Genomic DNA, 25830 nt, shown 5'->3' on the forward strand with positions numbered 1-25830 from the left:
CACCGGCCTGATAAAACTCGCTTATCTCCCAAGAGCCGCAATCAATGGCGCGGTTGGGTTACCCACATCCGTATTGATGGGAATCCCGGAATAAGGGGAACACGATCTCTGCTTCGACAAGACATGCCAAGGAAACCGCTTCGCTAAAACATGCTGAGGTGGTACAATAAAAACGATTCGAGTAAAGGCTTGGTAGTGGTGTGACATCACGCCACTAAATACGTCAGCATATTGAACTTGTGTAAATATTATTCTCTCTACGGTGGTACGTGGAATTTATTTTGCAGAGCCGGACACTATCCTGGTGTTCACAATCTTCTATAAACCATTCGGAGAAGGAACCCGCCTTGCAATGCCGAAGACAATATGCGCGCCGGACTCGTCGTCATTGAAGCCTGGTTCAGGGGCTACTGAGGGAGTCCTGGACTAGGGGGTGTCCGGATAGCCGAACTATCATCATCGGCCGGACTCCAAGACTATGAAGATACAAGATTGAAGACTTCGTCCCGTGTCCGGATGGGACTATCCTTGGCGTGGAAGGCAAGCTTGGCAATATGAATATGTAGATCTCCTACCATTGTAAGTGACTCTGTGTAACCCTAGCCCTATCCGGTGTCTATATAAACCGGATGGCTTTACTCCGTAGGACGAACAACAATCATACCATAGGCTAGCTTCTAGGGTTTAGCCTCCTTGATCTCGTGGTAGATCTACTCTTGTAATACCCACATCATCAATATCAATCAAGCAGGACGTAGGGTTTTACCTCCATCAAGAGGGCCCGAACCTGGGTAAAACATCGTGTCCCTTGTCTCCTGTTACCATCCGCCTAGACACACAGTTTGGGACCCCCTACCCGAGATCCGCCGGTTTTGACACCGACACCCGTCTTGCTGGATCAAGAAGGTGAGGATGTCATCGTGTTGAACATGTGCTGAACGCGGAGGTGCCGTACGTTCGGTAGTTGATCGGGACGGATCGTGAAGGTGTACGACTACATCAACCACGTTGATAAACGCTTTCGCTTTGCGATCTTCAAGGGTATGAAGATACACTCCCCCTCTCGTTGCTATGCATCTCCTAGATAGATCTTGCGTGATCGTAGGAAAATTTTGAAATTACTGTGTTCCCCAATAGTGGCATTCGAGCCAGGTCTATGCATAGATGTTATATGCACGAGTCGAACACAAAGAGTTGTGGGTGATAATAGTCATACTGCTTACCAGCATGTCATACTTTGATTCAGCAGTATTGTTTGATGAATCGGCCCAGACCGATATTACATGACCGCGTTCATGAGACTGGTTCTACCGACGTGCTTATGCACATAGGTGGCTGGCAGGTGTCTGTTTCTCCAACTTTAGTTGATTCAAGTGTGGCTACGCGTCCTTGTTGAAGGTTAAAACAACACACTTGACGAAAAATCATTATGGTTTTGATGCGTAGATAAGAACGGTTCTTGCTAGAAGCCCGTAGCAGCCACGTAAAACTTGTAACAACAAAGTAGAGGACATCTAACTTGTTTTTGTAGGGCTTGTTGTGATGTGATATGGTCAAGGCATGATGTGATATAAATTGTTGTATGAGATGATCATGTTTTGTAAAAATGTTATCGGCAACTGGCAGGAGCCATATGGTTGTCGCTTTATTGTATGCAATGCAATCACCATGTAATTGTTTTACTTTATCACTAAGTGATAGTGATATTCGTAGTAACATTAGTTGGCAAGACAACAATGATGCTATGATGGTGATCAAGGTGTCGCGCTGGTGATGATGGAGATCATGACGATGCTTCGGTGATGGAGATCATGAGCTCAAGATGATGATGGCCATATCATGTCACATATTTTGATTGCATGTGATGTTTATCTTTTATGCTTCTTATTGCTTAGTACAGCGGTAGCATCATAAGATGATCCCTTACTAAATTTCAAGGTATAAGTGTTCTCCCTGAGTATGCACCGTTGCGACAGTTCTTCGTGCTGAGACACCACGTGATGATCGGGTGGGATAGGTTCTACGTTCACATACAATGCTGTTTTGACATCCATCTGCCATATCTCATAATCATAGTATGCGGAAATTGCTAACATGATTCAGACGGACTTCAGCTTCGCTACGGGAGAGAAAGTCTCATCGTAGTCGACCCCTTGAATTTGCCGATGACCCTTAGCGACAAGTCGAGCTTTATAGATGGTAACATTACCATCCGCGTCCGTCTTCTTCTTAAAGATCCATTTGTTTTCGATCGCTCGCCAATCATCGGGCAAGTCTGTCAAAGTCCATACTTTGTTTTCATACATGGATTCTATCTCGGATTGCATGGTTTCAAGCCATTTGTTGGAATCTGGGCCCGCCATCGCTTTTTCATAGTTCGAAGGTTCACCGTTGTCTAACAACATGATTTCCAGGACTGGGTTGCCATACCACTCTGGTGTGGTACGTGTCCTTGTAGACCTACGAAGTTCAGTAGTAACTTGATCCAAAGTACCTTGATCATCATCATTAATTTCCTCTCCAGTCGGTGTAGGCACCACAGGAACATTTTCTTGAGCTGCACTACTTTCCGGTTCAAGAGGTAGTACTTCATCGAGTTCTACTTTCCTCCCACTTACTCCTTTCGAGAGAAACTCTTTCTCTAGAAAGGATCCGTTCTTGGCAACAAAGATCTTGCCTTTGGATGTAAGGTAGAAGGTATACCCAATGATTTCCTTAGGGTATCCTATGAAGACGCATTTTTCCAACTTGGGTGCGAGCTTTTCAGGTTGAAGTTTCTTGACATAAGCATCGCATCCCCAAACTTTTAGAAATGACAGCTTAGGTTTCTTCCCAGACCATAATTCATACGGTGTCGTCTCAAAGGATTTAGACGGTGCCCTATTTAAAGTGAATGTAGCTGTCTCTAGAGCGTATCCCCAAAATGATAGCGGTAAATCGGTAAGAGACATCATAGATCGCACCATATCCAATAGAGTGCGATTACGACGTTCGGACACACCGTTACGCTGAGGTGTTCCAGACGGCGTGAGTTGTGAAACGATTCCAGATTTCCTTAAGTGCGTACCAAATTCGTGACTTATATATTCTCCTCCACGATCCGATCGTAGGAATTTTATCTTTAGGTCACATTGATTCTCTACCTCATTCTGAAATTCTTTGAACTTTTCAAAGGTCTCAGACTTGTGTTTCATCAAGTAGACATACCCATATCTACTCAAGTCGTCAGTGAGAGTGAGAACATAACGATATCCTCCGCGAGCCTCAACGCTCATTGGACCGCACACATCAGTATGTATGATTTCCAATAAGTTGGTTGCTCGCTCCATTGTTCCCGGAGAACGGAGTCTTGGTCATTTTTCCCATGAGGCATGGTTCGCATGTGTCAAATGATTCATAATTGAGAGACTCTAAAAGTCCATCAGCATGGAGCTTCTTCATGCGCTTGACACCAATGTGACCAAAGCGACAGTGCCACAAGTTTGTGGGACTATCGTTATCAACTTTACATCTTTTGGTATTCACACTATGAATATGTGTAACATCACGTTCGAGATTCATTAAGAATAAACCATTGACTATCGGGGCATGACCATAAAACATATCTCTCATATAAATAGAACAACCATTATTCTCGGATTTAAATGAGTAGCCATCTCGTATTAAACGAGATCCAGATACAATGTTCATGCTCAAACTTAGCACTAAATAACAATTAATGAGGTTTAAAACTAATCCCGTAGGTAAATGTAGAGGTAGCGTGCCGACGGCGATCACATCGACCTTGGAACCATTCCCGACGCGCATCGTCACCTCGTCCTTCACCAGTCTCCGTTTATTCCGCAGTTCCTGCTTTGAGTTACAAATATGAGCAACCGCACCGGTATCAAATACCCAGGAGCTACTACGAGTACTGGTAAGGTACACATCTATTACATGTATATCACATATACCTTTAGTGTTGCCGGCCTTCTTGTCCGCTAAGTACTTGGGGCAATTCCGCTTCCAGTGACCACTTCCCTTGCAATAAAAGTACTCAGTCTCAGGCTTGGGTCCATTCTTTGACTTCTTCCCGGCAACTGCTTACCGGGCGCGGCAACTCCCTTGCCGTCCTTCTTGAATTTCTTCTTACCCTTGCCTTTCTTGAACTTAGTGGTTTTATTCACCATCAACACTTGATGTTATTTCATGATATCTACCTCCGCTGATTTCAGCATTGAATATACCTCAGGAATGGTCTTTTCCATCCCCTCCATATTGAAGTTCATCACAAAGCTCTTGTAGCTCGGTGGAAGCGACTGGAGGATTCTGTCAATAACCGCGTCATCCGGGAGATTAACTCCCAGCTGAGTCAAGCGGTTGTGCAACCCAGACATCTTGAGTATGTGCTCACTGACAGAACTATTTTCCTCCATCTTACAGCTGAAGAACTTGTCGGAGACTTCATATCTCTCGACCCGGGGATGAGCTTGGAAACCCATTTTCAGCTCTTCGAACATCTCATATGCTCTGTGTTGCTCAAAACGCTTTTGGAGCCCCGGTTCTAAGATGTAAAGCATGCCGCACTGAACGAGGGAGTAATCATCAGCACAAGACTGCCAAGCGTTAATAACGTCTTGGTTCTCTGGGATGGCTGCTTCACCTAGCGGTGCTTCTAGGACATAATCTTTCTTGGCAGCTATGAGGATGATCCTCAGGTTCCAGACCCAGTCCGTATAGTTGCTGCCATCATCTTTCAGCTTGGTTTTCTCTAGGAACGCGTTGAAGTTGAGGGTAACGTGGGCCATTTGATCTACAAGACATATTGTAAAGATTTTAGACTAAGTTCATGATAATTAAGTTCATCTAATGAAATTATTTAATGAACTCCCACTCAGATTAGACATCCCTCTAGTCATCTAAGTGATACATGATGCGAGTCGACTAGGCCATGTCCGATCATCACGTGAGACGGACTAGTCATCATTGGTGAACATCTCCATGTTGATCGTATCTTCCATAGGACTCATGTTCGACCTTTCGGTCTCTTGTGTTCCGAGGCCATGTCTGTACATGCTAGGCTCGTCAAGTTAACCTAAGTGTTTATGCGTGTGTAAAACTGTCTTACACCCGTTGTATGTGAACGTTAGAATCTATCACACCCGATCATCACGTGGTGCTTCGAAACAACAAACTTTCGCAACGGCGCACAGTTAGGGGGAACACTTTCTTGAAATTATTATGAGGGATCATCTTATTTACTACCGTCGTTCTAAGTAAACAAGATGCAAAAACATGATAAACATCACATGCAATCAAATAGTAGTGACATGATATGGCCAATATCATATAGCTCCTTTGATCTCCATCTTCGGGGCTCCATGATCATCTTCGTCACCTGCATGACACCATGATCTCCATCATCGTGTCTCCATGGGGTTGCTCGCCAACTATTACTTCTACTACTATGGCTAACGGTTTAGCAATAAAGTAAAGTAATTACATGGCGTTAAATCATTGACACACAGGTCATACAATAATTAAGACAACTCCTATGGCTCCTGCCGGTTGTCATACTCATCGACATGCAAGTCGTGATTCCTATTACAAGAACATGATCTCATACATCACATATATACCATTCATCATTCATCACAACTTTTGGCCATATCACATCACAATCACATGCTGCAAAAACAAGTTAGACGTCCTCTAATTGTTGTTGCATGTTTTACGTGGCTGCAATAGGGTTCTAGCAAGAACGTTTTCTTACCTACGTGAAAGCAACAATATGATTTGTCAACTTCTATTTACCCTTCATAAGGACCCTTTTCATCGAATCCGCTCCAACTAAAGTGGGAGAGACAGACACCCGCTAGCCACCTTATGCAACTAGTGCATGTCAGTCGGTGGAACCTATCTCACATAAGCGTACGTGTAAGGTCGGTCCGGGCCGCTTCATCCCACAATACCGCTGAAGCAAAATAAGACTAGTAGTGGCAAAAAAGTTGACAACATCTACGCCCACAACAAATTTGTGTTCTACTCGTGCAAAGAGAACTATGCATAGACCTAGCTCATCATGCCACTGTTGGGGAACGTTGCAGAAAATAAAAAAAATTCTACGGTTTCACCAAGATCAATCTATGAGTTCATCTAGCAACGAGAGAGAGGAGTGCATCTACATACCCTTGTAGATCGAGTGGAAGCGTTCAAGAGAACGGGGTTGAGGGAGTCGTACTCGTCGTGATCCAAATCACCAGAGATCCTAGCGTCGAACGAACGGCACCTCCGCGTTCAACACACGTACGGTCAGGGAGACGTCTCCTCCTTCTTGATCTAGCAAGGGGGAAAGAGAGGTTGATGAAGATCCAGCAGCACGACGGGGTGGTGGTGGATGCAGCAGCGATCTCGGCAGGGCTTCACCAAGCGTCTGTGAGAGGGAGAGGTGTAGCAGAGGGAGAGGGAGGCACCAAGAGCATGGGTGTGGCTGCCCTCCCTCCCCCCTCTTTATATAGGCCCCCTAGGGCGGGCGCCGGCCCTAGGAGATGGGATCTCCAAGGGGGGACGGTGGCCAGGGGGGTGGCTTGCCCCCCAAGGCAAGTGGAGGCGCCCCCACCCTAGGGTTTCCCAACCCTAGGCACAGGGAGGCCCAAGGGGGGGTGCACCAGCCCCCAGGGGCTGGTTCCCCTCCCACTTCAGCCCATGGGGCCCTCCGGGATAGGTGGCCCCACCCGGTGGACCCCCGGGACCCTTCCGGTGGTCCCGGTACAATACCGGTAACCCCCGAAACTTTCCCGATGGCCGAAACTTCACTTCCTATATATAATTCTTTACCTCCGGACCATTCCGGAACTCCTCATGACGTCCGGTATCTCATCCGGGACTCCGAACAACTTTCGGTTTACTACATACTCATATCTCTACAACCCTAGCGTCACCGAACCTTAAGTGTGTAGACCCTACGGGTTCGGGAGACATGCAGACATGACCGAGACGCCTCTCCGGTCAATAACCAACAGCGCGATCTGGATACCCATGTTGGCTCCCACATGCTCCTAGATGATCTCATCGAATGAACCACGATGTCGAGGACTCATGTAATCCCGTATACAATTCCCTTTGTCAATCGATACGTTACATGCCCGAGATTCGATCGTCGGTATCCCAATACCTCGTTTAGTCTCATTACCGGCAAGTCACTTTACTCGTACCGTAATGCATGATCCCGTGACCAGACACTTGGTCACATTGAGCTCATTATGATGATGCATTACCGAGTGGGCCCAGAGATACCTCTCCGTCATACGGAGTGACAAATCCCAGTCCCGATTCGTGCCAACCCAACAGACACTTTCGGAGATACCCGTAGTGCACCTTTATAGTCACCCAGTTACATTGTGATGTTTGGCACACCCAAAGCACTCCTACGGTATCCGGGAGTTGCACAATCTCATGGTCTAAGGAAATGATACTTGACATTTGGAAAAGCTCTAGCTAAACGAACTACACGATCTTTGAGCTATGCTTAGTATTGGGTCTAGTCCATCACATCATTCTCCTAATGATGTGATCCCGTTATCAATGACATTCAATGTCCATAGTTAGGAAACCATGACTATCTGTCGATCAACGAGCTAGTCAACTAGAGGCTCAGTAGGGACATGTTGTGGTCTATGTATTCACACGTGTATTATGATTTCCGGATAACACAATTATAGCATGAATAACAAACTATTATCATGAACAAAGAAATATAATAATAACCATTTTATTATTGCCTCTAGGGCATATTTCCAACAAAAGCTTCTCTCTTTGCTAAGCAATCTACTCGTCTTCCTGATGATTTTGTTCCTCCATGTTTAAAATGCCTAGAACGTAGCAATGCTGATTCACATGCAGAATCTTCCAATGCTAGCATCATTAATACTGCAGTAGTCACGAATGATATCTCTAACCCCTCTTCTGAGGAATATACTGCTATTGCTAATGAAAATTGCAGGCTAAAGGACTTGCTTGAGACAGGGATGCTAAGAAGCCTAAAAGGGCATCAAACCCTGTGTGATGTGCTGTAGAAGTCAATACTGCACAGAAATCCTCGGAAGGAAGGATTTGGTTTCAAAAGGAAACTCAACATTGATGGAACTTACTGGACTCCTGAGCAATATCCTCGTACGAGTTGGGTTCTTGCTAAAATAAAAACACTCGAACCTACAACTCTATCAGGATATGATTCTTCCATTCCTACCATTTCTGATAAGTCTGATGAATAAAATTATAAAGTGTTCAAACAACATAATAGTAAGGTCTTCGCTTGATATATTGGGACTAATTGCAGGTACGGCTCACCTAAGAAGAAAATATGGGTGAAGAAGTGCATCATTGAAAATCTATCTATCACTGCTAACTTGAACATGCAGAGTAATTTTCTTCGAGACAATGGTTATCATTCGCAGAATGAGCATCGATCAAAGCTTCAATAGAAGAAGTACATGTGTACCTCCTCGAAACATTACACTCATATCTCCAGAAATAACTAAAATACATACTCATGTGATCACTCTCAAAGTGCATAGGTGTATTATAGGTCCTACCGAAAGAATACTCCTGCCCTAACAAAGGAAATGAGATCCTCGTCACCCACACAAGTGTGGGATGCGAAAAATAACTAACCTCTTCTTGCAGATATTATCTCAGGGATCTTCATCGTCCATCTCTTGCCCTGAGATCTATTGTTGGTGCTAGTTCTATGCATGTTCTTTTGTATCTTTGTTCTACGTGTTTGTGTTTTGCGATTTCTTCCGTTTGGATAAGTATTTTGTGTCGGACTTTGTTTTCCATCTATTCTTCTTCATCATAAACATGCAACTTGATCTGAAGAAGATTCCAATCCGACGTCCTTGGTCGCGAATGAAATCAACTTCGAAATTTCATATGTTTTGCCACTTGCGCGTCCTCAAACCCTTCGGCATTCTGTTCAGTTACCGAGATTTTCACAGGAAACGGCTGAAACGTCCCCATGATCTCACCATCGTGACCTCGTCTGTTGAATGTGAAACGTCCCATGCTTTTCAGCATGGATTTCGGAGGAAGCGGTTTCGCCCTCAGGCTATATAACCCCCCCTCCAGGCGCCTTCCTGCTTTATTCTTTCTCTGTTCGACCTCAAACACCTCCTCTCGCTCTCCGCCAGAGCCCGAGCTCGAAGCAGTGTCGATGTCGCGCCTCACCGTGCAACTCCGGTGAAGCTCCGCCGCCGTTGGTCATGCCAGTGCGGTACATGTTCTCTCCCGCACTGCCGTAGATGATCCTTGCTACCAAGTTAGGGCACTCAGATCTAGAGCTAGGCTTGTCGTTCCTCTGTTCTAGGGCTATCCTTACCGACGCTATTTCTCTTGTTTTATTTTCTTGTGGTAGATCTTTAGGGCTCTCTAAGTTATGGCTTGTACAGTTTGTAGCTTTTCCCTCGTACTAGTCTTTTGAGATTTAGGGTTCATGTGTATCCTTTCAAAAGATTAGATAAGTTGTTACGCTGCCCTATATATGGTGCTATGCAATTGTATCGATGATATCTTTCAAATATGCATACCATGGATTCCTTCGCTGCTTCTGAAAAACTTGTCATTTTCAGTCAAAAATGCTTTTGTGCATGTTTGTGACCCCTTGCTGTTTTCCCTTGTATTGTTGTTTTTTCTCTCAGGAGTGGTCATGGCTCATAGTTCGGAAGAGCAGTCTGGGTCCGAAGAAGAAATACCTCAGCTGTCGCGCGTGGCTGATAGAGCATAGTTGGCTAGTGAAAGAAAAGCATCTAAGCCGCTAAAGGTGCCGAAGAAGAAATCTGAGTCAGAAACTGATGAAGAAGAGGATGATATTCCCTTGGCGCACAGTCAGAGGGGAACACTGCGACTGAGATGTCTGATCCTCAAATTTACAAAACTCCACCTGGAGTTGAAACTATCACCGAAAGGAATAACAAGTTACAAAGGATCCGCCGTCATTGGGTGAAGAAATGGTTCAACCATGAAAGTGTCAAAAGGAAATACCATATCTTATTCGCTTTCTCTCCACCTTGGAATGACTGCATAACTGAAGGCTGCCTCGGTCTAGATGATGAAAGAGTCAGGCCTCCTCCATCAGAAAATGCTCATGCTGATTCACCGAAAATTATTGCTGATTTTCCCAAATAAGTTGCAAAGAGAGAAAAGGCCAAGGCCAAGCATGAAGCCAAGACCTCGAAAAAGAATCAAGTGGAACAAATAAATGTTGAGTTGACTTGGCAAGATGTGCAAGAGAAGAAGGAATGAGCCTCTGCCAGAAAAGAAAAAAAGAGGAAGTCTGTTTCCCCTCGAGCTTCAAGAAAGAAATATGTTTCCCAAAAATCAAAGAAGGCAGCATCTGCCTCATCTGGTGATTCTTCTGATGATAATGTTGTCGAAGAAATTCCTATGTATGATCAACAAGCTCTTTTGGACAAGTCATACCAAACACCCTCTCCAGCAAAAGTTTCGCCTCCATTGAGATTGTCACCAAGGCTTGCTAAAGTGGCATCAGATAAACCTTTGGGTTGTACTGCCCCTGCAGTGAAGAGAAAGTTGTTGCCCCATGAAAAAGTTGTTGCTACCAAGAAGGCCAAGACAATTGTTCCTGCTTCCTCAGAGGAGCTGAACTATGACTTTGATCTTATCATTGATACTATTGAAGGTGCTACCTATGATACAAAACTAACTGATCTCAGCAATTTGGGTCTTCCTGATGATGTTACCAAGATGGTAGCAAAACACTTTGCTGAGCTAGGAGAAATTACCAAGGAACTAAACCAAGTTGTCGAGGACAAGAAACTCCTCGAGCAAATGAGAAAGGATGCCAGCACTGAGTCTGAAAGTAAAGAGATGGACAAAGATATTCTTGAGATCACCAAAGCCCTTAGAGTTATGAGGAACAACAAGATTGAGTGGCACTCAAAGTTGAAGATGGATGTTTCTCAGCTTTTTGATCGAAAAAATTATGAGATTAAACATCAAGCAGAACTTGCTCGATGAAGAGAAAAAGAAGAGAAGTGTTAGAAAGCTAAGGCAAGAGTCAATAAGCTAAAGGCAGTCTCAGATCGCCGTATTCAAACTATGGCAACTGATGCTCTTGTTGACACAAGTGCTCCACTGCAACAGATTCCACCATCCCCTCTTCACGAGGAAGTGCAACAAGCAGAGCCTGCAGTAGTTATCATTCCTACCCTAGTTGCTCAAGAATCTGATGTCATGGATATCTTTCTTAATAATCCAGACAAAGAAAATGTCGTGCTCGAGCAACATGCCTCTGAAGAGAAAGTTGACGAAGAGATTGAGGTAGAGAAGGCTATTTCATCACCTCTTAAAGATATGCAAGTTGAGCCCTCTAGATCCATCAAGGAGGATGATAAGGTTGAGGGGGAGCAAGTTGCTTCCCGAGGAAATACCACCCCGGTCTCCTCATCTGGTGCTCCTACCCAGATGGAGGTTTACAATGCTCCTGGTTCTTTGGCTTCATAGCCAGAATAGGAAGAAAAGAAGGATGAAGAGCCCATGGCTCATGAAAAATATGTTGTCCCACCAGTTGTACCACCAGTTTTGCCTCAGCAGGCCGAAGGAGAAGCGGTTGTGATCCAAGTGTCCGATGAAGTTGCCGTACCTCCCATTGTTGAAAGTTCACCGAAGGAAAAAGCCACAGTTCCTGATAGCCACAAAGCCGCTGAAGGAGTTCTAGCGCAGGTAAATGAAGGTCAGACCAGTGCTCTCAAGCCATCGGTGCCCGAGAAAATGAAAATGACCCTTGCTCCACTGAAGCCAATTGATGAAAATGTGCCGGCATCTGATGATGTTTAGCCGATGGAAATTAGCGATGAAGAATATTGAAAAAACCCTCAAGAATCATTTCCCTTGTTTCCAGCTGAGTATGGCCCCAATGGTCCTGTATTTAATAAACAGCTTCACCTCTCAAAGCTAGAATTCTTTGGGAAAAGTCCTTACGAAGGAGAAAGAACTTCACTATCACCAAGGTTTTGGACTAAAGAACAAGATGTTTATTATGACCAGATCTTGTTCAGTAAGAACAGGATTTCAATCACAAGACATTAAACTTCGCTGATCTCAAAGAAATGCTATCTTTTCACCATGCCATCGAGCATATTTAACATGCTCCCCTGAAAGGATTCATGCGCTTCAATCATGGCTGGAACAGAGAAATTATCCTTCAGTTTTATGCCACATTGTATATCTTAGGGGAGCTTGGAAACACATCATCCTGGATTCTCGAATGGATGACTGGTAGAGAAAAGATCAAGTGCTCGGCATATCAATTTTTGGCCATGATAAAACTTCCTCGATGTGAATTTGAGAATGATAGAGAACAAAGGCTGCATTTCTGGGAAGTGTCTGAAGCATAATTCCACATTCTGATGGATCCCACCATGGTTGGTTATGACTGCATTGATGTTGATCCGAAGAAGTTGGTCTTTGACAACAAAGTGTTATTTCACATTCTGTGCAATACTCTCACACCAATGAATAGACCAAAATCCATAGGCATTGTGGGAAATGCACTCCTGACCATGTCTCAAGGAATTAAGTTTGATATTCCTGACCTATTCATTCGAAACCTTGCATGTGCAGCTGACAACCCTCAGTCATTGAAGCCTTATGCTCCATGGATCATGTTTGCAATTGAGTAGCTCAGTTATGTGAAATTCTTCTAGGCTTATATTCCGAAGGTATTCATGCCACCAGTTCGTGATACTCTATGGATAGTGAAGGATATTGGAAAAGGGAAGGAACCTGTTGATACTGCTGCCACTGCGTCTACATCTGAAAATGCACAGAAGATCAAGAAAGCCAGGGTTGTAATCCCTCGTGAGGAAAATCCATCTATTTATGAGATTTGCATTCACACACAGCATGCATTGGAGAGCCACATCAAGCTAGATCGAAAGGAAAAGCTGGAATTGATGACTGGGCTGAATTTACTTCATAATCATACTCACCAGATTCCTCTATATGAGAAGGAAGCAAAGAACTGCTCCTGGACTTTGCCTAGACAACATTATTCTCGCAAGTAGTTGTTTGCCAAGGGCATCAAGAAGGATTATGACTACCTGGACTTGCTTGTTGTTCCTCGCATCCAAAGACAAACTCCAGTGCTCCCTGATCGTTCTGCATCAACTGGCCTATTGTTTGTCGGCCATGATGATGAAATTGAAGACACCGCAGGAACATTGATATACAAGCTAGACGTTCGTTCCGCCAGTTCCTCAAGAGCCCATGCTGCTACTCCCGCTTCAGCCTCAACCATTCCTCGCTCTTCAGATTCTGATTCGTCGAGTGGTTTAAATTATGATTCTGAGGATATGCCGGAAGAGTAGTTCCTCATATGTTATCTCTTTCCTTTTTGACACTTGTTGACAAAAAGGGGGAGAATTACGCTGAGTGATAGATTATCGGGGTTCTTCCAGGGTGTTTTTATTCACATTTTGCTTTTCGCAGTCAAACATTTGGTTTTCCCTCGAACAATTTGCTTGAAGAACTTAATGCACTACATGTGGTGTTGAAATACTCAGTCGCCTTGTAATGTTAATAACCCCCCCCCCTCATGCAATGTTATTTGCTTCGTACTATCTGTTTGCAGGTACCATCGAATGTGTTTTTCCCTTGCAATAATTATCTTCGATAACTATCTATCATACAGGGAAAATATTTGCTCTTCAAAGAAAAACATGAAATCATCAAGTGATGATACTAAGGGGGAGAAGTACTTCGACTACTAAATGAATTATATCTATTGTGGTTGGATATGTTCTGATTGTTATCCTTCATTATCTAACCATGCAGGAAGAGAATGTCAGTCTAAGCTTTTATGCCTTACGTTGTGAAGGCTATATGTTTCACTGACAAAGTGTTTTTCCCTCGCAATTATTTCTCTTATTATCTTCTGTATCACAGGGAAACCACATCTGAAGCATATCCACTCCCAGTAACATATTCTTATTTTATCTTGCTCTAATCATATCAAATATCTAACATACAGGAAAACTACATCTCGTGTGGATTCAAATTGTGTTCTGAGAAAACCTTCATGTTATATCCTTCGTCACGAATCTTTTGATGCAAATCTTATATCTAATTCACCTTGAAGATTTTGTGAAAGGAATCACCTCAAACACTGTCGGCGTTCTGGGAACGGGGGTACCCAGACTTGCCTGCCGGCGGCGTGGCTCAAGCAGTGACCCAGTACGGCCCATCTTCATCAACTCAAGCTCAAGACCCTCGCGAGGGGCCAAGCCTCGCGGGGCGGACGACATGCAGCTTCCTCAGGAGTAGCCTCGTCAGGCTGGCTCGCGAGGAGGCGGAGAGATCAAGGCAGGGTACCTCGTGAGGTGCCCGTGACGCAAGCCATGATGATCAAGGCCAGGCGGGCGCCGGCCTGCGCAGTGTCCTTGTTTCCCCTTTGGTGCAAAGGGAGAAAGCACAGGCCAAGGCATCAGGCAAAGGCTACCATTTCGGTGCAACAAGACCAAGACTGGCGGGACGGCAGGATGGAGGTCATCGTGGAGCCCAGGACGGCGTCATCGTCAGAGTCTTTAGCAGGCGAGGACCAACTTTAGTCAGGATAAGTGTACTAGATGTTCCCCTTCAAAATGGCCAATTGTTGGCGCCCTTCCCGCTCAATATTTTGGGAGAGGACCAGGGCCTCGCTCTATAAATAGGGTTAGCCACCATAGTAGAAGGCAATCCGGATCCAATCCCTCCCAAGAGGCATCACCTCCACAAGAACATCCCTCGCGAGGCTGTTCTTTCCTTGTATTGTTCATCATCAGCCCCAGAGGCAATCCACCACACCACACACTTGAGTAGGGTATTACACCACAATGGTGGCCTGAACCAGTATAAACCTTGTGTCTCTTGTGTTGTTCATCTTCGCTAGCTTAGATCCTTTGCGAGGCGACGAGATGTGAGTTGGTAGAGGAGAGATCTTCGTGCACACCCCAGAGTTCGAACCTCAAGGGTCTACCAGAACCTGTAATCCAACATTTGGCGTTGAGTGCATTGAAAGAAGTCAAGTATCAAATCATAAATCAATGTCACTTGTACGAAGAATAAACTCGTCTCCCTCCAGTCCATTCATGCTCTGATGCATATCTTCAGCGGAAGAGTGATTTATCTTCGTAATTATCTCTCGGCTCTTATTATCCTCTGCATTCCATTCCATTATTTATCTATCCTTCAATGTGATTTGTTTTGTCAACAATCGTCCAAAAGGGGGGGAGATTGTTGGTGCAATATCTGCCTACCTTGTGTTTTGGAGATTGTTGACAGAAACCGGTATGGACTGACTTGTTTGCTAGTGCATACAGAGAGAAATAGTCCATACACAACCGAAGAGAATGTTGTCTCCGGTGCTAAGTTTGAAGAACTTCACCTAAGAATATATGTGTTGCAGAGAAGAACGAGCTATATTTGTTGAAGTCATATAGTAGAGAAGATTGATGTGAAGAAATTGACCCCTCGAAAATTTACTTCTGAAGAAAAGTTTTTGACTCGGTATCGTTGTCTGAAGAAATTGATTGCAGCAATAGAAAGATAAAGTGAAGATGTAGTACTCATTTGGTTGTTCTTCTTTCATTCAATTGAGTCATAGGACCTCCGTACTATTAAGAGGGGTATAGGTTCTCAAAGCTTATATCTGTTGTGATGCTTAGCCAAAACCTATGAAAGTTGCGAGAGAAATATGTTTGTGTTCCAGCAAATACTTGCCAGCAAGAGACTCTGATCTTCTTCACTGCAAGAGATTTGTCTCAGGCCGAGGAGCTAGCATTACTTGCTCCACAAGAAATGTTACCGTTGTGCTCAAATCCGAATGTTGGACTCGTGTCGTTCGGCCATTGGCTGATCCTGATGTCTAATTTGGTCATTTACCATCAGGGAAGGGTGTCGGTGTCAAAACCGGCGGATCTCGGGTAGGGGGTCCCGAACTGTTCGTCTAAGGCTAATGGTAACAAGAGGCGGGGGACATAATGTTTACCCAGGTTCGGGCTCTCTCGATGGAGGTAATACCCTACTTCCTGCTTGATTGATCTTGATGATATGAGTATTACAAGAGTTGATCTACCACGAGATCGTAGAGGCTAAACCCGAGAAGCTAGCCTATGGAATGATTGTTGTTGTCCTATGGACTAAACCCTCTGGTTTATATAGACACCAGAGGGGCCTAGGGTTACACAGAGTCGGTTACTGAGAAGGAGATCTACATATCTGGATTGCCAAGCTTGCCTTCCACGCAAAGGAGAGTCCCACCGGACACGGGACGAAATCTTCAATCTTGTATCTTCATAGTCCAATAGTCTGGCCAAAGTATATAGTCCGGCTGTCCGAGGACCCCCTAATCTAGGACTCCCTCGGTAGCCCCTGAACCAGGCATCAATGACGATGAGCCCGGCGCGCAGATTGTCTTCGGCATTGCAAGGCTGGTTCTTCTCCAAAATCCCTGAGTACCTGTAGTAACGAGCAGTGTCCGGCTTCCCATTAATGTTACACTCCTCGGCTTCTGTACCCTAATAATGGCAGTCTCCACATGTCGAGCAAATGCGAGAAGTCGGGGTATTTTTACATCTGCCACCCTAACCATGTTAGTAAATCGTCTATTAAAGAGATGGGGATCCTCAGATCCAAATCACACCATCTTACCCCAATGAGTATCCATCAGAGCGCGCCGGAAGAAAGTCATCCCATCATGGCCGGCCGTTGCAGCTCCTCCTCTCGCTCCCACAGCGCTAAGCCAGGTGATTGGGAGAAGTGTTCTGTCCTCCACGGTCGATTGGTGGAGTTGCAGACCCAGGGGTTTCTCCCACCCGCATATATGGTCCCCGTCCGAGCCAGACTAGCCACTTACAATGGCGGGGAGCAAGCAGAGAGTTTCCCCAACCTATCCAGGGGGGAGTGAGTATGCCTTGTCCCTTTCTTGCTGAGGGGCCTCAGATTTCCAATCCATCCGTTCCTCCACGGGCTCCTGCAGTATTACGGCCTCCACCTGCATAACTTCACTCCTGCTTCCATACTGCACATCGTAGGTTATGTCTCCCTTTGCGAGCTATTTATGGGCTGCGAAGCTCATTTCGAGCAATGGAAGAGGCTATTCTGTCTCGTCCCTCGCAATCAGGAGGGATCAATATGCCAAGTTGGCAGAGCCGAAGTATCGCGCATCGCCGAAACCCGATACCTATCCGGCACCCCGAAGAGGACATCCGAAGACTCGCCTTCGGAGTGGTTTTATATGGAGGACGTCCCCCTTCCATACACTATTCGGATGGGCCTTCCTGAGTTTGCTAATGCCCCGCTGAAGAAACGCCATAGCTGGTGCCCCCGGAGCCCCCAGGAGGAACATAACAGAGAGGTCCTTTACCTGATGAGCAGGATAAAAACGCTGGTCAAATCAGGACTGACAATAATCGAGGTTATGTCAATATGTATAATGCGGGGGGTGCAGCCACTTCAATATCTGGGGAAACCCATGTGGCACTTCAATGGAGAAGACGATGCCACCCGCTGCGGTCGTAAAGGCCCGGACACCGCCACCGCTCTGGCGAAAATACTGTCCAATTTGTACAAAGGAGAAGAAGAGGAGTTCCTCCGTATTAAGCCACGGGATGGACTTTCCATGTACAACCCCCAAGCTGGGTGAGCTGCTATCTTTTACTCAACTCCATTCATTCCCGCATTCTTCATCACAAATATTTACCTTGCCAATTCATAGCAGGAACTGCGAAAAGCTGTGAGGGAGGTCCACAGCCCATCTCCACAGCCAGAGGACCCTGACTGGGCCCTCGACCACGGACTCGAAGAAGATCCGGACGTATTTGTGGAGCTCGTCGACATGACGTTCTATCAGTTAAGCGGTGACGGCGCCTGATACGTCCATTTTGCATCATGCTTTTATATCAATATTTATTGCATTATGGGCTGTTATTACACAATATATCTCAATACTTATGGCTATTCTCTCTTATTTTACAAGGTTTACCATGAAGAGGGGGAATACCGGAACCTGGAATTCTGGCTGGAAAAGGAGCAAATGTTGGAAACCTATTCTGCACAACTCCAAAAGTCCTGGAACTCCACGAAACAACTTTTTGGAATTAATAAGAATTTTTGAGCAAAAGAAATACACTAGGGGGCCCACGCCCTATCCAGGAGATAGGGGGCGCGCCCCTATCTCCTGGGCCCCCTGGTGGGCCTCCGGTGTCCATTTTCTGCTATATCATCGCTTCTACCCTGGAAAAAATCGTGGGCAAGCTTATGGGACGAAACTCCGCCGCCACGAGGCGGAACCTTGGCGGAACCAATCTAGGGCTCTGGCGGAGCTGTTCTGCTGGGGACACTTCCCTCTGGGAGGGGGAAATCATCACCAACGTCATCACCAACGATCCTCTCATCGGGAGGGGGTCAATGTCCATCAACATCTTCACCAGCACCATCTCCTCTCAAACTCTAGTTCATCTCTTGTATCCAATCTTGTATCCAAAACCACAAATTGGTACCTGTGGGCTGCTAGTAGTGTTGATTACTCCTTGTACTTGATACTTATTGGTTTACTTGGTGGAAGATCATATGTTCAGATCCTTAATGCATATTATTACACCTTTGATTATGAACATGAATATGCTTTGTGAGTAGTTACTTTTGTTCCTTAGGACATGTGTGAAGTCTTGCTATTAGTAGTCATGTGAATTTGGTATTCATTCGATATTTCGATGAGATGTATGTTGTCTTCTCCTCTAGTGGTGTCATGTGAACGTCGACTACATGACACTTCACCATTATTGGGACTAGAGGAGGGCATAGGGAAGTAATAAGTAGATGATGGGTTGCTGGAGTGACAGAAGCTTAAACCCTAGTTTATGCGTTGCTTCGTTAGGGGCTGATTTGGATCCATATGTTTCATGCTATGGTTAGGTTTACCTTAATACTTTTGTTGTAGTTGCGGATGCTTGCAATAGGGGTTAATCATAAGTGGGATGCTTGTCCAAGTAAGGGCAGTACCCAAGCACCGGTCCACCCACATATCAAATTATCAAATTACCGAACGCGAATCATATGAGCGTGATGAAAACTAGCTTGATGATAATTCCCATCTGTCCTCGGGAGCTCCTTTATCATTATTACAAGTTGTCCAGGCTTATCCTTTGCTACATAAAGGATTGGGCCACCTTGCTGAACCTTATTTACTTTGTTTACTTGTTACTCCTTACTATTTATCTTATCACAAAACTATCTATCACCTACAATTTCAGTGCTTGCAGAAAACCTTACTGAAAACCGCTTACCATTTCCTTCTGCTCCTCGTTGGGTTCGACACTCTTAATTATCGAAAGGTCTACGATAGATCCCCTACACTTGTGGGTCATCAAGACTCTTTTCTGGCGCCGTTGCCGGGGAGTGTAGAGCTTTTGGTGAGTGGAACTTGGTAAGGAAACATTTATATAGTGTGCTGAAATTTTTGTTACTTGTTACTATGGAAACTAATCCTTTGAGGGGCTTGTTTGGGGTATCTTCACCCCAACCAGAAGAGAAAAGAGTTGCTCATCAACCTATTGAACTTTATGAAAACATTTATTTTGGGATCCCTTCGGGTATGATAGAGAAACTGCTAGCTAATCCATTTGCAGGAGATGGAACATTGCATCCCGATTTACACCTTATCTTTGTGGATGAAGTTTGTGGATTATTTAAGCTTGCAGGTATTCCCGATGATGTTGTCAAAAGGAAGGTCTTCCCTTTATCTTTGAAGGGAGATGCATTGACATGGTATAGGCTATGTGATGATACGAGATCTTGGAATTATAAGCGATTGAAGTTGGAATTTCACCAGAAGTTCTATCCTATGCATCTTGTTCATCGTGATCGTAATTACATATAATTTCTGGCCTCGCGAAGGAGAAAGCATCTCGCAAGCTTGGGGAGGCTTAAGTCAATGTTATATTCATGCCCCAATCATGAGCTCTCTCGGGAAATGATCATTCAAAAAAATGTATGCTCGGCTTTCTCTTGATAATCGCAACATGCTCGATACTTCCTGTGCTGGTTCTTATATGTTGAAGACCATTGATTTCAAATGGGACTTATTGGAAAGAATTAAATGCAACTCTGAAGATTGGGGTTCCGACGATGGTAAGGAGTCTGGTATGTCACCTAAGTTTGAATGTGTTAAATCTTTTATGGATACAAATGTTTTTCATGGATTTAGCGCTAAGTATGGACTTGACTCTAAGATAGTAGCTTCTTTTTGTGAATCTTTTGCTACTCATGTTGATCTCCCTAAAGAGAAGTTGTTTAAATATAATCCTCCTATAGAAGTGAAAGTAGTTGCACCTATTACAGTCGAAGAAAAGACTATTACCTATAGTGATCCTATTGTTCCTACTGCTTATGTTGAAAAACCTCATTTTCCTATTAGGATAAAGGATCATGCTCAAGCTTCAAGTGTTGTTCGTAAGAGTAATACTAGGACTTATACACCTCCTGACCAAATTAATGTTGAACCTAGTATTGTTATGGTTAAAGATCTCTTGGATGAGGACTTAGATGGGCATGTTATTTCTTTCTTGGGCGAGACTGCTAATATTGCTAGACCTGATACTAAGACACGTAGACCTGTCATAGGCATGCCTGTTATTTCTGTTAAAATAGGAGATCAATGTTATCATGGCTTATGTGATATGGGTGCTAGTGCGAGTGCGATACCTTATGATCTTTATAAAGAAATTATGCACGACATTGCACCGGTTGAATTAGAAGACATTGATGTTACTATTAAGCTTGCCAATAGGGATACCATTAAACCTATTGGGATTGTTAGAGATGTTGAAGTTTTGTGTGGGAAGGTTAAATACCCTGCTGATTTCCTTGTTCTTGGTTCCCCACAAGATGATTTTTGTCCCATTATTTTTTTGTAGACCCTTCTTGAATACTGCTAGTGCTAAGATTAATTGTGAAAAGAATATTGTCACTGTTGGCATAGATGGTATGTCTCATGAGTTTAATTTCGCTAAGTTTAGTAGACAACCTCGTGAAAGGGAACCACCTAGCAAGGATGAGATTATTGGTCTTGCTTCCATTGTTGTTCCTCCAACTGATCCGTTAGAACAATATTTGCTAGACCATGAAAATGATATGTTTATGAAGGAAAGGGAAGAAATAGATGAAGTGTTCCTTAAACAGGAACCTATGCTGAAACATAACCTTCCCGTTGAAATTCTTGGGGACCCCCCTCCACCCAAGGGTGATCCCGTGTTTGAACTCAAACCATTACCTGATAATCTTAAGTATGCTTATCTTGATGAAAAAGAAATATATCATGTTATTATTAGTGCTAACCTTTCAGAGAAAGAAGAAGAAAGATTATTGAAAACTCTGAAGAAGCACCGAGCAGCTATTGGATATACTCTGGATGATCTTAAGGGCATTAGTCCCACATTATGTCAACACAAGATTTCAGTGGAGAAAGATGCCAAACCAGTTAGAGATCCTCAAAGACGATTAAATCCCAAGATGAAGGAAGTGGTAAGAAAGGAGATACTAAAGCTCCTTGAGGCAGGTATTATTTATCCCGTTGCTGATAGTGAATGGGTAAGCCCTGTCCATTGTGTCCCTAAAAAGGGAGGTATTACCGTCGTTCCTAATGATAAAGATGAATTGATCCTGCAAAGAATTATTACAGGTTATAGGATGGTAATTGATTTCCGTAAGTTAAATAAAGCTACCAAGAAAGATCATTACCCTTTACCTTTTATTGATCAAATGCTAGAAAGGCTATCCAAACACACACATTTTTGCTTTCTAGATGATTATTCTGGTTTCTCTCAGATACCTGTGTCAGCGAAGGATCAATCTAAAACTACTTTTACTTGCCCTTTTGGTACTTTTGCTTATGGACGTATGCCTTTTGGTTTATGTAATGCACCTGCTACCTTTCAAAGATGCATGATGGCTATATTCTCTGATTTTTGTGAAAAGATTTGTGAGGTATTCATGGATGACTTCTCCGTCTATGGATCCTCTTTTGATGATTGTTTGAGCAACCTTGATCAAGTTTTGTAGAGATGCGAAGACACTAGTCTCGTCCTGAATTGGGAAAAGTGTCACTTTATGGTTAATGAAGGCATTGTATTGGGGCACAAGATCTCCGAGAGAGGTATTAAAGTTGATAAAGCCAAAGTTGATGCTATTGAAAAGATGCCATGTCCCATGGACATAAAAGGTATAAGAAGTTTCCTAGGTCATGCCGGTTTTTATAGGAGGTTCATTAAGGACTTTTCTAAAATCTCTAGGCCTCTCACTAATTTATTGCAAAAAGATATTCCTTTTGTCTTTGATGATGATTGTGTAGAAGCGTTTGAAGTGCTTAAGAAAGTTTTGATCACTGCACCTATTGTTCAGCCACCTGATTGGAATTTACCTTTTGAAATTATGTGTGGTGCTAGTGATTATGCTGTAGGTGATGTTTTAGGGCAAAGAGTTGATAAGAAATTGAATGTTATCCAGTATGCTAGTAAGACTCTTGATACTGCCCAGAGAAATTATGCTACTACTGAAAAAGAGTTCTTAGAAGTTGTGTTTGCATGTGATAAGTTTAGACCTTATATTGTTGATTCCAAAGTTACTATTCACACTGATCATGTTGCTATTAAATATCTTATGGAAAAGAAAGATGCTAAGCCTAGACTCATCAGATGGGTTCTCTTGCTTCAAGAATTTGACTTGCATATTATTGATAGAAAGGGAGCTGAGAACCCCTTTGCAGATAACTTGTCTAGGTTAGAGAATGTTCTTGATGACCCACTGCCTATTAATGATAGCTTTCCTGATGAACAATTAGCGGTCGTCAATGCTTCTCGTACTGCTCCTTGGTATGCTGATTATGCTAATTACATTGTTGATAAATATTTACCGCCTAGTTTCACATACCAGCAAAAGAAAAAGTTCTTTTATGATTTAAGACATTACTTCTGGGATGATCCACACCTTTATAAAGAAGGAGTAGATGGTGTTATTAGACGTTGTGTGCCTGAGCATGAACAGGAACAGATCCTACTCAAGTGTCACTTTGAGTCCTATGGAGGATACCACGTTGGAGATAGAATTGCCCATAAGGTACTACAATCTGGTTTTTATTGGCCTACTCTCTTCAAAGATGCTCGTAAGTTTGTCTTATCTTGTGATGAATGTCAAAGAATTGGTAATATTAGTAGACGTCAAGAAATGCCTATGAATTATTCTCTTGTTATTGAACCATTTGATGTTTGGGGCTTTGATTATATGGGACCTTTTCCTGCCTCTAATGTTTATACACATATTTTAGTTGTTGTTGATTACATTACTAAGTGGGTAGAAGCTATTCCAACTAGTAGTGCTGATCATAACACTTCTATTAAAATGCTTAAAGAAGTTATTTTTCCGAGGTTTGGAGTCCCTAGATATCTTATGACTGATGGTGGTTCACATTTTATTCATGGTGCTTTCCGTAAAATGCTTGCTAAGTATGATGTCAATCATAGAATCGCATCTCCCTATCATTCGCAGTCTAGTGGTCAAGTAGAGTTGAGCAACAGAGAGCTCAAATTAATTTTGGAAAAGATTGTGAATAGATCTAGAAAGAATTGGTCCAAAAAACTTGATGATGCATTATGGTCCTATAGAACTGCATACAAAATTCCTATGGGTATGTCTCCGTATAAAATGGTTTATGGAAAAGCATGTCATTTGCCTCTTGAACTTGAACATAAAGCATATTGGGCTATTAAAGAGCTCAATTATGACTTCAAACTTGCCGGTGAGAAGAGGTTGTTTGATATTAGCTCACTTGATGAATGGAGAACCCAAGCTTATGAGAATGCCAAGCTATTCAAAGAAAAAGTCAAGCGTTGGCATGATAAAAGGATACAAAAGCGTGCGTTTAACGTAGGTGATTATGTGTTATTATTCAACTCTCGCTTAAGATTTTTTGCAGGAAAGCTTCTCTCTAAATAGGAAGGCCCCTACGTTATCGAGGAGGTCTATCGTTCTGGTGTCATAAAGATCAACAACTTCGAAGGCACAAGTCCGAGGGTGGTAAACGGTCAAAGAATTAAACATTATATTTCAGGTAATCCTATTAAGGTTGAAACTAATATTATTGAAACCGTAACCCCGGAGGAATACATAAGGGACACTTTCCAGAACGTTCCAGACTCCGAAAAGGAATAGGTATGTGGTACAGTAAGTAAACCGACTCCAAAACAACTCCAATGGCAATTTTTATCAGTTTTGGATTATTTTAGAATTTTAGGAAGAAAGAAGTAGTCCGAAAGGGACACGAGGCCCCCACGAGAGTGGAGGGCGCCCCCCCCCCTTACTGGGCGCGCCCCCTATCTCGTGGACCCCTCGTGTGCCTCCCAGACTCCATTTTCCTGCACGTTACATATTTTGGTCGGTAAAAAATCATTATATATACTCCTGAAGGTTTTGACCACCGTATCACACAAATATCCTTTGTTTTCGTTTCGAGCTGTTTTTGTTTCAGATCTAAGAGCATCATGTCGTCTCCAAGCGCTCCCAAGGACAAGTTTTTCGAGAGGGTTGTCAACCCCTATCTTGCGGAGGTGCTGCAACACCCTTAAACCATTGAGATGCGTGAGGGGGTGCTGCACATCCGCGATGTGGAGGGACCAAGGTGTACCGGGAGCATGGAGACAAAGCTCGAAGCCGTGGATCAGCAAGTTTTCAAGTGCCAAGGGATGGTGGAGCATGGACTCAACGCCAACCAGATGATGATCACGGAGTTCACCAATAACCACAAGCTGGATGCCAAAGTCATTGGGGAGACCACCTTCAAGCTTCAAGAGAAAATCGAGCACCTCCAAGCCGAGATCTATGACCTGCAAAACCAGAACTGTGAGTATGAGTATAGATTCAAGAGGATGAGTTTGGCTGCAGATTTAAGGATCCCGGAGACTCGATCATCCTTCTATGATGGAGAGCCTATGCCTTGGAAGATGGACGACAAGCCGACATCATCAACAACTCCTACTTCACCACCTCCGAGGACATAATCACATGGATATGGGCACTCCCTTGGCAACTTCCAAGCTTGGGGGAGGTGCCCCGGTATCGTATCACCATCACACTCCTATCTTTACCATTTTATTTAGTTCGATCCCTTTAGTAGTATCTTGATCTAGTAGATTGAAGTTTTGATATCAAGTAGTTTTGAGTTTTGCTTAATGATCTCTTTATGTAATTGAGTCCATTAGCTATTTATAATAAAGATTAGTGTTGAGTCAAGGGCTTTGCTTTGTGCTATGATCTATAGAAAGGATAAAAATAATAAAAGAGTTCATATTGATCTTGTGGATAGTAATAACTTCACACATAGAAAGTATGAGGCATAAAGGTTGTTGAGAGTTGATAAACGTAGTTTTGGTCATCGTTGCAATTAATAGGAAGTAATAAGGGAAGAGAAGTTCACATATAAATACACTATCTTGGACATCTTTTATGATTGTGAGCACTCATTAAGTATGACATGCTAAAAGATTTGACGGCGGACAAGGAAGACAACATAATGGTTTATGTTTTCTCACATCTCAGTTAAAGTATGTTGTCATTCACCTTCCAAACATGTTGAGCTTGCCTTTCCCCCTCATGCTAGCCAAATTCCTAGCACCAAGTAGAGATACTACTTGTGCTTCCAAATACCCTTATACCCAGTTTTGTCGTGAGAGTCCACCATATCAACCTATGGATTGAGTAATATCCTTCAAGTAAGTTGTCATCGGTGCAAGCAATAAAATTTGC

The sequence above is a fragment of the Triticum aestivum genome, chromosome 2B (assembly GCF_018294505.1).
Source record: "Triticum aestivum cultivar Chinese Spring chromosome 2B, IWGSC CS RefSeq v2.1, whole genome shotgun sequence".
Taxonomy (NCBI): Eukaryota; Viridiplantae; Streptophyta; class Magnoliopsida; order Poales; family Poaceae; genus Triticum; species Triticum aestivum.